The 17560-nt window shown below is 37.3% G+C and overlaps 1 protein-coding gene across 1 annotated transcript in view; it reads left to right on the top strand.

Moving 5' to 3' along the window:
* The first annotated feature begins 4709 nt into the window (after window positions 1-4709).
* The window catches only part of LOC103119994 (transmembrane serine protease 11F), an 88410-nt gene continuing 75559 nt past the window's right edge, over window positions 4710-17560 (top strand). Inside the window, exon 1 of the mRNA XM_060188609.1 lies at window positions 4710-4872. The gene's annotated coding sequence lies outside the window, so the exon portion shown is untranslated. The remainder of the gene's footprint in view (window positions 4873-17560) is intronic.

Raw genomic sequence — 17560 nt, 5'->3', positions numbered from 1 at the left:
ATGAACAAAACATTCACCTCAGAGGAGATCCAAAAGGCTAACAAACATATGAAAAACTGCTCTAGGTCACTGATTGTCAGAGAAATGCAAATTAAGACATCACTAAGATACCACCTCACTCCTGTAAGAATGGCATACATCAAAAAGGACAGCAGCAACAAATGCTAGAGCGGATGTGGGGACAGAGGAACACTTTTACATTGCTGGTGGGAATGTAAATTGGTACAGCCTCTGAGGAGAGCAGTCTGGAAAACTCTCACAAGGCTAGACATGGACCTTCCATATGACCCAGTAATTCCTCTCCTGGGGTTATACCCCAAGGACTCTATAACACCCAACCAAAAAGAGGTGTGTACTCCTATGCTCATAGCAGCACAATTCATAATAGCTAAAACCTGGAAGCAACCCAGGTGCCCAACAGCAGATGAGTGGCTGAGAAAGCTGTGGTATATATACACAATGGAATACTATGCAGCTATCAAGAACAATGAACCCACCTTCTCTGACCCATCTTGGACAGAGCTAGAAGGAATTATGTTAAGTGAGCTAAGTCAGAAAGATAAAGATGAGTATGGGATGATCCCACTCATCAACAGAAGTTGACTAAGAAGATCTGAAAGGGAAACTAAAATCAGGACCTGATCAAATTGTAAGTAGGGCACCAAAGTAAAAACCCTGTGGTGAGGGGTAGACATGCAGCTTCCTGGGACAGTGGGGGGTGGGAGTGGGTGGGAGGGTTGGGTCACAGTCTTTTGGTGGTGGGAATGGTGTTTATGTACACTCCTAGCAAAATGTAGACATATAAATCACTAGTTAATTAATATGAGAGGGGGAAAATCAGTTGTATGTCTCAAAGTTTCTCAAAACACAAACTGAATCTTTTTAATATATAGGCGGTGTATTTGATATGCGGACTCTCTCAAAAGCCTAGACCAAGTAGATTAGAAGCATCCAATAGCACAGCTATATACAAGATACTGGATACTGTACAGCAAACCCTAACAAAAGGACTTTTCAAAGTTAACCCAATTACCAAATAATGTGATGATAACATTAACTATCGATTGTCTTTTGGAACCCTAAAACAGCAAGAACCTCACATCTCCACTATAGAGCCCCTACTTCCCCCAGTCCTGGAACCCTTGGATAGGGCCCACTTTCCCGTATGTGTCTCCTAATCCATACCAAATAATATTGCATCTGCCGATCACAACCTAACCAATGCAACGATTGCCACCTCAACATGCTTCACCTCAGACTGTGTCCAGAGACTTCACATGTGGAATGACAACCCTTCAGCTTCATTACTCGGGTGAGACCTTTCCTTTTATAGTACACTCTAATTTCATCTCAGGTGGTTCACTTTCTAACAAAGTCCCATAACCTAGATAAACACCAGTTTCTGTGAGAGAGAGCTTATGTTCACACGTATCCATAAACTACTGCAAAATATATACCTGAAAGCAGAAGTACACTAGAGTTTGCAGTGAGTACCTCCCTAACACTTCCTCTCCACTATTCCAAGCTTGGGATCCATGATTGCTCAACAAATTGTTTGGCTTCGTATGTTAACTCTCTTTTCAATCACCAGGTTCCAGATGCCACCAGGATGCTGGCTAGGCTTCCCTGGATTGAAGACCCCACCAATGTGTCCTGGAGCTCAGCTTCCCCAGAGTCACACCCTACTAGGGAAAGAGAGAGGCAGACTGGGGGTATGGACCGACCAGTCAACGCCCATGTTCAGCGGGGAAGCAATTACAGAAGCCAGACCTTCTACCTTCTGCAACCCTCAACGACCCTGGGTCCATGCTCCCAGAGGGATAGAGAATGGGAAAGCTATCATGGGAGGGGGTGGGTTATGGAGATTGAGTGGTGGAAATTGTGTGGAGTGGTACCCCTCTTATCCTATGGTTTTGTCAATGCTTCATTTTTATAAATAAAGAATAATAATAGTAAAAAAAATACCTGTTTGACCACTTATGTCGTAAGCCCCCTGCAGGTGGGGAGCTGGGGGCTTGAACCGGATCCTTATGTTGGTCCTTGCACTTTGCACCACGTGTGCTTAACCCACTACACTATTGCCCAGCCTCCTTTCAGTTTCTTCTTCTGCATTTTTCAACCCAGTTTTTCCAACACCATTTGTTGAAGAGACTCTCTTTCCCCCATTTAATAGTCTGGGCACCTTTGTCAAAGATTAGATGTCCATATGTGTGGGGTCTTACTTCTGGGAGATCAATTCTATTTCACTGGTCTAATTCTATTTTCAGTGTGTCTGTTTATGTCCCAGTACCAAGCAGTTTTGATTACAATGGCCGTATAATACAATTTGAGATCTGGGAGTGTAATGCCTCCAGTTATGTTCTTTTTTTCCTCAAGATTGTTCAGGCAATTCTAGGTCTTTTCTGGCTCCAGATAAATATTTGTAGCTTCTGTTCTATTCTCATAAAAAATGTAGTTGGTATGTTGATGGGGATAGCATTAAATTTGTAGATGGCTCTGGATAGTATATTTATTTTAATGATGTTAATTCTTCTAACCCATGAACATGGAATATTTTTCCATGTCTTTGTGTCTTTTTCTATTTCCTTAATTAGTGCCTCATAATTTTTGGTATACAAATCTTTCACTTCTTTTCTTAGGTTTATTCCTAGATATTTTATTGTTTTTGTTGCTATTGTAAAAGAAACTGATTTCTGGATTTCATCTTCTAACTTAGTGTTTGCATAAAGGAATGCCACTGACTTTTGTATGTTAATTTTGTAGCCTGACACTTTACTGTATTGCCTAATGATTTCCAAAAGCTTCTTGCTGGATTCCTTAGGTTTTTCTATGTATACTATCATGTCATCTGCAAGTAGGGAGAGTTTGACTTCTTCTCTTCCAATCTGTATACCTTTAATTCCTTGCTCCTACCTGATTGCTTTGGCAAGCGCTTCCAACTCTATGTTAAATAATAATGGTGATAGTGGGCAGCCCTGTCTAGTACCTGATCTTAGGGGAAATGATTCCAGTTTTTCACCATTGAGTATGATGTTGGCTATAGGTTTGCTATATATGGACTCCACTATCTTGAGGAATTTTCCATCTATTCCCATTTTTTGTAGTGTTTTGATCATAAAGGGGTGTTGGATTTTGTCAAAGGCTTTCTCTGCATCTATTGATATGACCATGTGGTTTTTGGTCTTTCATTTATTGATGTGGTGGATCACGTTGATTGATTTACACATATTAAGCCAACCTTGCATCCCTGGGATAACTAACCCCCACTTGGTCATGATGAACAATCTTTTTTAATATACTTCTGTATCCAGTTGGCTAGAATTTTTATCAATATTTTAGAATCTATGTTCATCAGAGATATTGGTCTGCAGTTTTCTTCTTTGTTGTTCTATCTGTTATTACATTCTTTGTCTTGTAATCTTATCTTCTCATCTACTCTCCAGGAAAGATAAGATAAATATAGCCTGTGACTTAAGTTATCTGAGCAATAGTGGCATTAGTGTCATGAGGGATCTTCTTGCTCCTTGATGTACTCCAGACTGATCCTTGAGCTGGTCAACACCAAGGTATTACTTGTCTTTTCTATCCTTGAAGATTACATGATGGCACCTACTACTGCTGTCTGGTCCTGGCGACTGGTTTATATATCACAAAGCATTCTATCACATGCAATATACATACCTTTCTCACATTAACGTACAAAACAAAAGCTATTAATTAACACAGACTTAGTTTTACTCATATTTATATTCAGTAAAATGTTAGTAAAATCCTTCATTTTAAAAATTTTATTTATTATTGGATAAAGACAGAGCAATTGAGTGGGTGGGAGATAGAGAGGGAAAGAGACAGAGAGACACTTACAACTCTACTTCATCACTCATGAAGCTTCCCCTTGCATGTGGGGACCAGGGGCTTGAACTCAGGTCCTTGTGTACTGTAGTGTGTGTATTTTACCAGATGCACCACTGCCTGGCCCCAATAAAATTATTATATTTAATTAATAACTTTGACAGTAATCTGTTCAAAAAAGAAAAAAATTTAAGGTCCAGCAAGATAGCTCATGCGGATAGTGCATAAGCTTTGTCATAATCACAACCCAGGTTTGAGCCCAGTTCCCACAATACTGAACCAAGTCCTGTCTCTGTTCTTTTATATGAATAAAATCAACCCACAGTGTTGAAATTCCCATGACAAAAATAAATAAAAATAATTTAAAACAATATGTAGTGTTGCTAATGAACAGTTACAAGATTTTTTGTCATGACCATTGTGGTAAAGAATGGTGTAAGTTGTTGAGATTGATATGAATGGGAAGAAGCAGTTATGAGTAAGTATTAGGGAGAACTGTTAATCTTGGCATATATTAATGTAAAATACCTAGAAATGAAAAGGAATATTTTGAGTAAAGGTTTTGATAAGAAAATCTGCAAAAGATCTACCAGATCAAGTCTGTGAACTTAAGTTTGGCAATCAGAATTTATAGAGAAATTCTGAAACAAAGGAATTGGGTGAGAAGAGAGTGAATAGTTACAGAACTTTCTGGAAGAGATCCAGGCTTAATGACAGTAATTATAGGTATGTAAAAAAAATACCTCAATTAAGCACTTGTTTACTTCATAGCCTAATGATTGGCTAAAGAAAGAGAACATGTGACTAGCTTTAATTTACAAATAACTCTTTTGAAACTGGCCCATGCCTAACTCAGATGTAAAAGGTTAAGTACTGGAAGAAGAAGGCTAAATGTATTGTCTTTTATATATTTCGAATCTCAGAAGACAAGTTCTAGAATCAGGATTACTTAAAACTGCTGCGAGCCAACCAAGTAAATGCTATTTGATGACGAAACCATTCAACATTACAAAATACAAGGTATGGAAAAGAATATATTAAAAGGATAAAAATGGGAGTCGGGCGGTGGCACAGTGGGTTAAGCGCAGGTGGCGCAAAGCGCAAGGACCTGCATAAGGATCTTGGTTCGAGACCCCGGCTCCCCACCTGCAGGGAAGTCGCTTCACAAGCGGTGAAGCAGGTCTGAGGTGTCTGTCTTTCTCTCCCCCTCTCTGTCTTCCTCTCCTCTCTCCATTTCTCTCTGTCCTATCCAACAACAACGATATCAGTAACAACAACAATATTAAACAAGGGCAACAAAAGGGAAAATAAATGTAAAAAAACTTATAAAAATAAATAAAAGGATAAAAACATATTTAAAGTTCACTTATTTTCCTTCTTTGTTGTAATATGTAATTATATATGGCATTATTAAAAATAACCTTTCCTGTTATGCTTGCCTTTTAAATCTGTCCTATTCAGTTTCTTTCTACATGAGAGACCAGAACCTTAAATGAATTTTACATGAGTGGTTACACCTTTCATTTGCTACTCAGAAACAAAATTTCAATCAATTGAAAAATATTTGGGGGAGGTTATTACTGGCAAGTGTATTATGGATTCCTGGGAATCCCTGAGACTCACACAACTTACTGATATCAATGATCAATTGGTTAAAGTATCATTTGTGGAGTTGGAGAGACAGTTTCATGATTAGGCAAAATGCTTTCCTGTCTAAGGCTCCCAAGTCCCAGATTCAATTCCCAGCACCATGATAAACCAGGACTGAGCAGTGCTCTGTTAACAATAAAAAAATGAAATATAATTTGTGTTTTCTGTGTTGACATTTGTAATGATGATGCAAAAGAATGATTAAAACAGTTGTTGTTCATTAAGTTACCAAACTATAACACGTGTCGTATAAATGAGTCAAGTCCTAGTTTCAACTCTTAGCCTTTGTGAAAACTATGGTAGCTATTGGGAATAGGTAAAGGGAAGCTGGAGTATCAGTGGGGGTATTCTGTTTCATCTAATGTCAAAGAAACTTTGTTTTGGGTGTGGTCAGTTGTTCACACACAGAGATGTTAAACTGTACTCCTAAAATCTTGTACTATTGGATTCCAGCAGCGATGAATCAATACATCTTTTAAAATAGGAGTTCCAGTTTCTTGATGAAGTAATAAAGACATTAATTTTATTAAAGCTGATTACTGCATGTAAATATTTAAAATAAGTTAAAAAATGAAGAAAAATAAGAAAAAAATGAAGCATAACCACCTTTACTTTGAAATACACTGGGTGATTTGTGAAAGTTCTTTCAGATTTGAGAAAAAAGCTGAAATATTTATTATTTAATATGTTATATGATTTGTACTTGAAAGAACACTGAAAGGCAAATTATGGATATTTAGATTTAGTTTTGTGGCAGCTTATCAGTAGTTAATGAAATGTCAGTCTCTTTAAGGAAAATTACTAATGATTTCCTGTCACTTGTGTTAAAATTCAAACTCTCAAGCAAAAATTAGAACTTTGAAAAATGTGTAATCACACACACATACATACATACATACATATATATATACTTTTTTTTTTCTTTGCCTCCAGGGTTCTTGCTGGGGCTCATACTATAAGTCCACTGCTCCTGTGGCCATTTTTTCTTTTCTTTTTTTTTTATAGGACAAAGAGATATTGAAAGAGGAGCGGAAGATAGGGAGAGAGAAAGATAGACACCTGTAGACCTGCTCCACTATTTGTGAAGCAACCCCCTAACAGGTGGGAGGGGGGCTCGAACCAGATCCTTGGATTTCTTACTATGTGTGCTTAACCCAGTGTGTCACCATCTGGCCCCCGCTTTTGTATATTTGACAACTTACCAATATTTAATGACTGTAAAGAACTTGATGTAATGCAAATGAAAGTTTTGGGATATTATATAATTAAATGTGTTAACATTTGCAAAGCTATATGATATACATATAAATCAACACTTTAAAACCAATGCATATTAAAAATAACACACATTCAGCTATATGTGAAGGTAATCCAAAAATGGAAGAAAATGGATAACAGTTTCAACCTGAACTTGAAAACAAGCTTTGTTGAGATAACCAAGTTAAGTGTGAAAACACTAAATCTCAAGTGAATTGACCTAAAGTGGTGATCTTTGAGACCTTCCCTCACTCTTTAACTCCAGTAGGAGAGACCGTTTTTACCATCAGAGTCCAGAAGAATTGAGGTAGGAAGATTGAGTGCTGAAAATCAAATTTTGAACTTTAGCTTAATTTTCTAGATATTACATTACTGTCTTAGTTGCTGCTGCTGCTGCTGCTACAATAATAATGCCGGATCTATCTATGTATCTATGTATGTATGTATGTATGTATGTATCTATCTATCTATCTATCTATCTATCTATCTATCTATCTATCTATCTTCTGTCTATCTACCTACCTATCTATGTACCTACCTACCTACCTACCTACCTACCTGCCCAGAGACTGACTTATGCTGTGATTATTTGGTTAGCATTGCTAACCTGGAGCCTCTGAGAGATTATAAATAATAACAGAACAGTAATGTAAACAATGTGATATTCATTATTTCCTATGTTCCTTCTCTCATCTTTTATAGTGTTTTATGTCCATTTGTTTCTCTTCTCTAACTCTTTATTCTATCTTCAAACTTAATATTGTCTTTCACATTTAAAAAAAATTCTATTTATTCAATCATTGTACTTGTCAGTTTTCACATAAAGACCATCCATTTAGACTTATATGAATGTTTCTCTTTCTTTTGTAATATCTTTGTGTGATTTATTTCAGTATTTTTCCTTTAAAATGCATGTAGTCTTTTTTCTGTGAGTCCTGCATATTTCCTATAGATGTTACTAGCAATTTTGTATCACTTTTACTTTTGTGAAGGAACTGATACTTCTATCACTAATATGCTTATATCACTAATATAAGTGTTAAAGTAAAAGTGTTATATTAAACTAAAATTTTGTTCTCTATATATACTATTTAATAAACTTGTTTTGAAATTCTTTATAATTTAGGTAATTGGTGCTTAAGTGTCTTGGACTTTTTATGTAGAAAATCGTATTTCTGCAAAGAGTGTTTTTGCACAGGGAGGAGGAGGTCATAGCACTACTCAGTTATTGTTTATGATGGCGCTGAAGATTGAACTTGAGACTACTAAGGTGGTACACTATCACTGCACTAGCTCTTCTCTCTAAGTAATATATAAACTTCTCATTTTTCTATTTAATTTTTTTGGTATTTACTAATTAATTAATTTATTTATTTTCCCTTTTGTTGCCCTTGTTTTTTATTGTTGTTGTAGTTATTATTGTTGTTGTTGTTGTTGCTGATGTCATCATTGTTGGATAGGGCAGAGAGAAATGGAGAGAGGAGGGGAAGACAGAGAGGGGGAGCGAAAGATAGACACCTGCAGACCTGCTTCATCACCTCTGAAGCGACTCCCCTGCAGGTGGGGAGCCGAGGGCTCAAACGGGGATCCTTACTCTGGTCCTTGTGCTTTGTGCTACGTGTGCTTAACCCACTGCAGCTACCGCCCAATTCCCTAAACTTCTAATTTTAACAATGAAAAAAATCATGGTTCGGAGGGAAAATAATCTCTATTAATACTAGCTAGTAAAAATAGGTATATTCACTTATAAGGTGTTTTTTGTGTGAATGTAAATTATGAAGCCTTTATGAAAAACAACATGGAAATTACAAAACAGAAGAGTTTTATGGTCAGGAAGTTGAGACAATGGCAAACTTATAAGTGGAAACCAATATCTCAAAGCCATTGTAGTTTGTACTTCTGAAAAATTAATAGATAAAAGTTATACATTTAAGAGTCATATTGATTTAATAATTATAGACAAGACCATAGGATACAAGGGGCACCATTCCACACAATTCCCACCCTAGAGTTCTGTATCCTATCCCCTCGTTGGAAGCTTTCCTGTAAATTTTACAATTACTACTGAAAGATGTCTAGGTTATCCTCGCACTTAACTTAAAACTTGAATCAGTATCCATGTAGAGCTAAAGACAAGTTATCTTCTATTATTTCTACATATATATATATATATATCTTATAAATATTTTTGCTGGTAATCAAAATTTAGAAATGCATAGTAATTATTAAATCCTTGTTTATAACTAGACTCTTATAACCAAATAATACATAAGGGAATACTTTATATCTAAGATGTGTCACTAAGCATAAAATATCCTGCTGTTAGGCTTCTAATTATAGATTTCATGAAGAAATTCTTACCGTCCAACATTGCATCATAACAGGTTTCATTCACAAATTATGGTCATAAAGTAACTACTCCAGTGAGAAGTATTTGAATTATGCATAGCTAGTAATAGAGATAATTAAGGAATCATCTCACTCATTGGAGATTCATGAAATGCACACTCTAAAAAGAGAAGGGGATAATAAAATTCAGTGTTGAGTGAATTTCAATAGAGCAAGAAATTATCTGTAATTCAATAAAAATAATATGTGCGATTTTGAATGAGACGTATGGTTTCACTCAGGTTAGGGTTGGACAGGGAAAAAGAACCTTCAGAGCAAAGCCGAGGATCTTTGAGTGAAACTCACTCCTCAGCCTGCATACTGGATCTGGTGTACCCTTATCTCTGCTGTGTATACCTATGACTGTTGAGACTAAAGAGAGTTAATCAACTATCGGTTTCTGTTTTTGCCTCTCAGGATCAGACACATAGCTTAGTTTCCATTTTGAATTACATCTAGTGAATGCAATTTCAGAGGAACTCAGTAATTTATACTAGAACATTCTTCATAGTTATGATTTAGATGCCTAAGGATTGACCCAGAAAGATAGATATATTTTCAAAATCTGAGTCATTCATAGTCAGAATGGTGACTGCTTTATGTGTACGTAGGTGTGCATTGTTATTTTATATGAAAAATTATTTTTACTATGTAACAGAAAATAAATTGGTATCAGGAAAGTTGTACTGGAATGTCTCAGAGTCCTTAGTATTGACTAGTAAAAATTGAATGCCCACAAAGATAAACATAGAGCATGATGTGGGAGGTAGGGTGGAGCCGGACATCAACAGGAGTAGTCTACTCCCTGCTGGGTGGAATATTATAGGAATAGTGTTATTTAGAATTCTTCTTTTTATGGTGATAGTAGTCATGCCATCTTTAATCATCCTCCTTAGTTTTTATATATTTTTAAACTAAAATAAACCGCATTCATCCTATTACCCTTGCCCTCTGTACTCCACTTTGAAAGTTCTATTCCAATTCATTTTCATTAAAAATAAAAATGTAAGAACTATGGTAGTTATCCTTGGAGTGAGGGTATGGGGACAGAACTTTGGTAGTGAGTGCTGTGTGGAGGTATATATCTGTAATCTGGTAATATTATAAACCACTATTAATCATTAAAAGTAATTTTTAAAAAATCAAAGTATTTACTCACTAAATCAGTTTCATAATCCTATAATAGGTAACTGCTCACAATCTGAAAAATAGCAGATACCCTGCTCCAAATTCAGTCAAATCCTGCTTTGAGTTTACATTTTTGTTATTCTTTCTCAACTTCTGTTTATCTCACTTAATATGATTCCTTCAAACTCCATCCAAGATGAGGTGAATTCATCATTCTTAATAGCTGAATAGTATTTCATTATGTATATATACCACAGTTTCCTTTGCCACTCATGTGTTGTTGGACACCTAGGTTGCTTGCAAATTTTGGCTATTACAAATTGTGATGATATGAACATAGGTGTACACAGATCTTTTTGGATGGTGCCTTTAGTTCTTAGGATATATCCCCAGGAGAGGGGGGGGGGGTCCATTTCTAGCCTTCTGAGAGTTGTCCAGACTGCTCTCCACAGGGGTTGGATCAATTGACATTCCCACCAGCGGTATAGGAGGGTTCCTTTGTCCCCACAACCTCTCCAGCATTTGTAATTGTCTTTTCTGATGTATGACATTCTCACAGGAGTGAAGAGGTATTTCACTATTGTCTTTATTTTCATTTCTCTGACAAGCAATTTGTTGGAGCATTTTTTCCTGTCTATTGCATACCTATTACTTTCTACAGGCAGCGTAGGCTGCTTCTCCAATGCCTGAGTCACTCATGGTGTGCTATTGCTTTAGAGCAGCAATTCGAGTTCAAAGTTTATGCATGACAAAATGAGTCTCCTTTATTTTTAATTATGCCATTAATAAAGATTATAATTCAGTTATGAATAAGATATAAGCCACTACAAAACCTAAAATGGTCACTATTAACTCAGGTAATTGTTTATAAGTATGGTTAACCTAATTTAGTGTTTTTACGTGTGTGTGTGTGTGTGTGCGTGTGTGTGTGTGTGTGTAAGAGAGACAGACAGAACAGATTACCACTCTGTCACCTGCAGTGTTAAACTGAACCTAATGCCTCACACATGCAAGGCATATACTATACTATGGAACCACTTCCCCCAGCCTCCGATTTTGACTTAAGAGTTCAGATAGAGGAAAACAAGTTACTGTAGGCTGTGGTGTCTTGAAAACTATCACAGGGAGATAAGAAAATACACAAATATAACAAGTCTTTTAAGTCATCATTCCCCCTCAATAAAGTGATTAATAATTTTATATTAAATAATTCTAGTAAAGTGATTTTTGAAGCTGAACATAAGCTTATTTGTAAAACGTAACTTTTGATGTGTAGACTGTAAAAATCTTTTCTCGTTATGTATGAAGCCTTTTTGTTTTGGTGATGAGTTCCTTTTTCTGTGCAAAAGCTTTTCAATTTGATGTAGTTCTGTTGGTTTATTTTTGCTTTTGTTTTCCTTGCTATCTAATTGAATTTCTGAAAATATTTTAAAAGCTAATAATGTGAAGTGTTTTTTCAATGTTTTATTCTATACATGTATTTTATACTGTTTTCATTGGGCTGCCATTGCTCTATATTGGTTTTGTTATGTAGCAAGAGAGAGAGAGAGACAGAGAGAAAAGACACCACAACACCAAAGCTTCCTCCTGTGGAAGGGACAGGCTTGATCCTGGGTTATGAGTACGGCAGGCCTGGTCTACTATCCAGATGAGTTATTTAACTGAAAAACCTATTATGTATTTTATGGTTTTCAGTCAAGTATCCAAGTCTTTGATCCAAGTCTTTTGATTTGATCTGTCCTGGTTGAGATGTAGTCCCTTTTATACTTCTGTATATCTCCACCCAATTAATTCAACCCTGTTTATTTAAAAGTCTTTCATTTCTCTGTTTAATATTATGGGTTCCTTTGTCATATGTTAACTATCCATATGTGTGTGGACCAATTTCTGGGCCCTCATTTCCATTGATATGTGCATCTGCTTTTATTTCTTTCTTTCATTCTTTCTTTCTTTCTTTCTTTCTTTTTTTTCCCTAACACCACACAGTTTTTACTAGTACAAACCTATAATATGGTTCGAAGTCTGGAAGCTTCTACTTTCTACTCAGAATTGCTTTTGTAATTATGAGTTTTCTTTTACTACCAAAAACTTGGCAAATAATCAAAACATATACATACCTCACAAAATGCAGCAATAAAAAAATAAACAAACTCATTTAAAAAATGGGGAGAATGAGGTCACGGTGCTATACTTGGTTGAGAGCACATGTTATTATGCACAAGAATCCACGTTCAAGCCTCTGGTCCTCTGCTGCAGGATGGAACTTCACAAGTAGTGAATCAGTTCTTTAGGTCTCTCTCTCTCTCCCTCCCTCCCTCCCCATTTCCCAATCCCATTTCAGTTTTTCTCTCTCATATCCAATAAATAAAATATTTTTTAAATTAGAAGATCTGAACAAACTGTTCAGCAAAGAAGATATGCAATAAAATGGGATGAACTCACTCATAGAAGTTGAAAAACAAGATCAGAAGGGAAAGCACAAAGCAGAACTTAGACTGGGTTTGGTGTACTGCAGCAAAGTAAAAGTATCTGGGGGGGGAGGGTTCAGATCCTGGAACATAGAGGACCTAGTGGGGGTTGAATTGTTATGTGGAAAACTGAGAAACATTACACACTTACAGACTATTGTATTTTACTGTTGACTGTAAACCATTATTCCCTCAATAAAGAAGTTTTTAAAAAGAAGATATTTAGATAGCCAAGAGACATATAACAAATGCTCAAAGTCCCCGAGAAATGCAAATCAAGACTTTAAGAATGGGGTCAGGTGGCATCTCACCTGGTTGAGTACACCCATTACAGTCACAAGGACCCAGGTTCAAACCCCTGTCCCCATCTGCAGAGGGGAAGTTTCACAGGCAGTGAAGCAGTGCTGCAGGTCTCTCTCTTTAAAAATTTTTATTAGATTTATTTATTGGATATAGACAGCCAGAAATCAAGAGGGAGATGGTGATAGAGAGACAGAGAGACACCTGCAGCACAGCTTCATCACTTGCAAAGCTTTCCCCCTGCAGATGGGGACTGGGGACTCGAACCTGGGTCTTTAAGCATTGTAACATGTGCACTCAACCAGGTGCATAACCACCCATCCTCTTTCTATTTCCCTTTCCCTTCCAATTTCTGTCTCTATCCAAAATAAATAAATTAAAAAATTTAAAGACTTCCTTGCAGTTGGGTTTGTTTCATCAAAGATGTCCTTGAGGTTTAGGTGGGAAAGTGTTCAATCAATGTTTTCCTCTAAGTATTTGATAGTTTCTGGTCTAACATCCAGGTCCTCAGTCCATTTGGAGTTGATTTTTGTTTCTGGTGAGATAAGGTTGTTCAGTTTCATTCTTCTGCATGTTTCAACTCAGTTTTCCCAGCACCATTTATTGACAAGAGCCTCCTTCTTCCATTTAATCCTTTGGGCCCCCTTATCAAAGATTAGATGTCCATATGTGTATGGGCTTAGTTCTGGGCTTTCAATTCTGTTCTACTGGTCTGTGTGCCTATTTTTGTTCCAGTACCAGGATGTTTTGATGATGATGGCCTTATTATATAGTTTGAGATCTGGGAGTGTGATGCCTCCATTTCTGCTTCTTTTCCTCAAGATGGTTTTGACAATTCTAGGTGTTTTCTGGTTCCAGATAAATGACTGTAGTTTTTGTTCTATTCTCTTAAAGAAGGTTGGTGGAACTTTGATGGGTATCATGTTAAATTTGTATATGGCTCTTGGGAGAATATTCATTTTGATGATATTTATTCTTCTAATCCATGAGCATGGGATGTCTTTCCATTTCTTGGTATCAGTTTCTATTTCCTTGAATAGTGACTCTTAGTTTTCAGTATACAAGTCTTTTACTTCTTTGGTCAGCTTAATTCCTTTTATTGATTTTGCTGAAACAGTGAATGGGAGTGATTTCTGGATGTCTTCTTCTTCAGATTTAGTGTTTGCATAAAGAAATGCCGCTGATTTTTGTACATTGATTTTGTAGCCAGACACCTTACTGTGTTGCCTAATAACTTCCAGTAGTTTTCTGCTGGATTCTTCAGGTATTTTCTATGTATACTATCATATCATCTGCAAATAGTTAGAGCTTGACTTCTTCCCTTCTAATCTGTATTGTTTGATTTCTTTCTCTTGCCTCATTGTTATGGCCAGAACTTCCAATACTATGTTGAAGAGTAATGGTGATAGTGGACATCCCTGTCTAGTCCCCGTAATAGCTAAAACCTATAAGCAACTCAGGTGCCCAACAACAGATGAGTGGCTGAGAAAGCTGTGGTATATATACACAATAGAATACTATGAAGCTATTAAGAACAATGAACCCACCTTCTCTGACCCATCTTAGATGAAGCTAGAAGGAATTATGTTAAGTGAGCTAAGTCAGAAAGATAAAGATGAGTAAGGGATGATCCCCCACATAAACAGAAGCTGCAAAAAAATAACAGAAAGGGAAATTCAAAGCAGGATCTGACTAAATTTGTAGTAGGGCACCAAAGTAAAAACACTGGGTTGAGGGTGAGGGTCGATGTTCAGCTTCATGGGGAGGGGGGAAAGGGGGGTGGGATGGGACACAATCTTTTGGTGGTGGTAATGGTGTTTATGTGCACTCCTATTAATTTGTATTCATATAAATCATTATTTAAGTAATATGAGGGGAAAAACTGATTGAATGTCTCAAACTTTTTAAAGCACAGACTGAGTCTTTTAATACACAGGCTGAGTCTTTGATATGTTGACTCTTTTAAAAGCTTAGTCCAGGGAGATCAGGAGCAACCTATGGCATAGCTATATACAAATAATGTCAAAGGACATAAAATATGGTGATGGTGTGTATGATATAGCAAATCCTAACAAAGAAATTTTTCAAAGTTAACCCAATTGCCAAACAATGTGATTATTGCAATAAGTATCTATTGTTTTCTTAAGACAACAGGAATCTCCCACTTCCTCTATAGAGCCTATAACTCTCCCAATCCTGGAACCTCTAGGGTGGGGCTCAATTCTCTGCATGCTTCTCTGAAGTCATACCAAATGATATTGCATCTGCCAATTCCAACCTAAGCAATGCAACGAGTTCCATCTCAGCATGCTTCACTTCACACTGTGTACAGAGACATCAGGCATAGAATGCCAACCCTTCACCCTCATCACTCAGGTGAGACCTTTCCTTTCATGGTATTCTCTAATTCCATTCCAGGAGGTTCACCTCCTAACAAAGTTCCAAAACCTAGATATACGCCAGGTCCCGTTAGATAGAGCATATAGATGTATCCGTAAATTAGGGCAAAATATATACCTGAAAGCAAAAATACACAATAGTCTGTAATGAGTCAGTATCAAGTTCATAATGAAATAGCTTCCACTTAGATACCTTCCTCACCTACTTCCTATTACAGTTCTCTCACTCACTCCAAAGCTAATCTTATCAAAGAAGGACTGCAAAAGCTGAATAAGGGCAAGAGACTGGCATACTTTAAGGATGACTCTTTAGTCACTATCAGGCCATTCCATCATCTGGGGCCCTAATCGGGAAGTCCTGAGATTACCAAACAGACTTGATAGGCCTAGAACTCAAATAAAGACCTCTCTCCATTGTTACCAGTCTTTTTTTTTTTTTTTTTTTTACCCAAAGCAACATACAAATTTATTTATTTTTAAAATTTTGTACTTAAAAAAGGAAACATTGACAAAACCACAGGATAAGAGGGGTACAACTTCGCACAATTCCTACCACCAGATGGAATATGGAGGTATCCCATCCCTTCCCCTGATAGCTTCCTATTTTTTAACCCTCTGAGAGTATGGAACCAAGATCATTGTGGGATGCAGAAAGTTGAAGGTCTGGCTTCTGTAATTGCTTCTCCACTGAACATGGGCATTGACAGGTCAATCCATACTCTCAGGGTGTCTCTCTCTTTCCCTAGTGGGGAAGGACTCTGAGGAAGCGGAGCTCCAAGGCACATTGGTGGAGTTGTCTGTGCAGGGAAGTCTGGTCACATCCTGCTAGCATCTAGAACCTGGTGGCTGAAAAGAGAGTTAACATACAAAGCCAAACAAATTGTTGATCATGGACATAAAGGCTGGAATAGTGCAGATGAAGTGTGGGGAGTCCTCCATTTTGTAGGTAGCTAGTAGGCATATTTTAGTTATATTTCAAAGGGCCTGTGGCTGTACTAGTGTTTTTTCTTTTCCTAAGCCTGAAATCTGATATGCAGGTCAATCCTAATTATTGCCAGGGGAGATGATGTCATGGCTGGGAAAAGGACCAGCAAGCTGGATCAGGGAAGAGAGTAGCTCCCTAATATGGGAAAGGGGTATAAAATTGTTGACTGTAAACCCCATCGATTTGATGTCCTCTGGGGCCCATAATTAGCTTAGGAACCTGTGTGACCTTTGCATCCCTCTAGATATGAGCTCACATTCTCTGGTCATGAGTAGGAACATTCCATGCTGCCCCAGTATCGACCCATCTTCCTCAGGTGTAGCATAGAGTATGTTGTCCATCCTCTGAATGGAGGATGGAACATTCTCTACTGTGGTTGATCCAAGTTGAGGGCAAGGTCCTAATGGGGCCCCCAAAGGGGTCTATTGTGTTGTTCCTGATAGAAATGACTGGTAACAATGGAAAGAGGGATTTATTTGAGTTCTAGGCCCATCAAGTCTGTTTGGTAATCTCAGGACTCCCCGATTAGGGCCCCAGATGATGGAATGGCCTGATAGTGACTAAAGAGTCATCCTTAAAGTATGCCAGTCTCTTGCCCTTATTCAGCTTTTGCAGTCCTTCTTTGACAAGATTAGCTTTGGAGTGAGTGAGAAAACTGTAATAGGAAGTAGGTGAGGAGGGTATCTAAGTCTACGTGGAAGCTATTTCATTATGAACTTGATACTGACTCATTACAGACTATTGTGTATTTTTGCTTTTAGGTATATATTTTACCCTAGTTTATGGATACATGTGAACATATGCTCTATCTAACGGGTCCTGGCCTATATCTAGGTTTTGGGACTTTGTTAGGAAGTGAGCCTCCTGGAATGGAATTAGAGAATACCATGAAAGGAAAGGTCTCACCTGAGTGATGAAGCCATTTCTATCAGGAACAACAAAAGTAGACCCCTTTGGGGACCACCATAAGACCTTGCCCTCAACTTGCATCAACAATGGTAGAGAATGTTCCATCCTCCATTCAGAGGATGGACAACATACTCTGTGCTACACTTGAGGAAGATGGGTCAATATTGGGGCAACATGGAATGTTCCTATTCATGATCACAGAATGTGAGCTCAGATCTAGAGGG

This window comes from Erinaceus europaeus, chromosome 3, assembly GCF_950295315.1.
Source record: "Erinaceus europaeus chromosome 3, mEriEur2.1, whole genome shotgun sequence".
In the NCBI taxonomy this organism is placed as follows: Eukaryota; Metazoa; Chordata; class Mammalia; order Eulipotyphla; family Erinaceidae; genus Erinaceus; species Erinaceus europaeus.
Note: the sequence above shows the minus strand (reverse complement) of the source record. Positions and strands in the feature narration are given on the sequence as shown.